Genomic DNA, 1128 nt, shown 5'->3' on the forward strand with positions numbered 1-1128 from the left:
TTGCACTGATTTCCGTTACACTCTTCCAACAGTTCCAGTGAGTTGTTAAATCATTACAAAATTGCAAAAGCTTGAAAGAACTTGGTGGTTCCTTACAGCGCCGCGTCATGGAGGTGTTACAGACAGATTTCTGAAAGGAAACTCTGCAGGCAACGCTGGCGTTTGCATGAAGGGCTTGGTGATTCCGAACAAGGCTGCTGTGAGTCCTGTGGGCTTTACAGCATCAGCATGAATACAGACTTCAAACTCTTCAAAAAAATATAATTTAATTTAAAATGTAATTAATTTCATGCACTTAGGATGTTCAAAATTATTTTGAGAAATTGGGAAATAGTTGAAAATCGGTATGTGAAATTCAGTAAAGATGAGGTACAAAGTCACATCTAGAAAGGAAAAAAACCCACCAAAACAAGCAGAAACTGGTTCCAAGATCAAACAGTAAGATTTACGTTAGATCTGAAGGGCTTCCCCCCCAGCATGCCAGTAGAATTCCCAAGGGAATACCCACTGCTGGAGGCACTCAAGAGGCCAGTAACTGTGCATCAGGGACAGTTTCGGTGCCTTTGACCCAGCCAGGGAGCAGAGGGGACCATGATAACTCCCGAGCTGCCGCCCAGGCCCGTCTCCTCTGCCTCCAGCCGTGAACAGCATCGCAAAGGCTCCTTGCCACAGCACGGCACGCCTGGGCTGCGTCCCAGCGCCATGACACCCCACGAGGCAGGACAGCGGCCTGCGCGGCACCTGGCGTCCCTCACACCCAGCCACGCACCGGTGTGGTATTTCTCCGTGGCGTTATTTCCCGGTGTTGGTGCCTCCTCGGCACCTCCTCGCCCGTCGGGCCCCTCAGCGGCCGTGCACACGACGATGCCCCCAGACCGGGCCGCGCGAAGGGGACCAGCCCCGTCCCCGCTTTTCCCCGCTACCATCTCGAACCGGGAGCCGTCCCGGCCCCCGCAGGGACGCGGCTGCGGCGGCCCCTGGGTGGGTGAGGCGCGAGGCGCGCGGCGGCCGCCTCCACGCGAGGCCGCCGGCGGGCCCGGCCCGCGCTCCGCCGGGCCCCAGAGGCGGTTAGGAGGCGCGCGGTGCATTGTGGGCAGGGCGAGGAGCCGCGCCGCCATTTTGTCTCTG

This window comes from Mycteria americana, chromosome 16 (genome assembly GCF_035582795.1).
Source record: "Mycteria americana isolate JAX WOST 10 ecotype Jacksonville Zoo and Gardens chromosome 16, USCA_MyAme_1.0, whole genome shotgun sequence".
Classification (NCBI taxonomy): Eukaryota; Metazoa; Chordata; class Aves; order Ciconiiformes; family Ciconiidae; genus Mycteria; species Mycteria americana.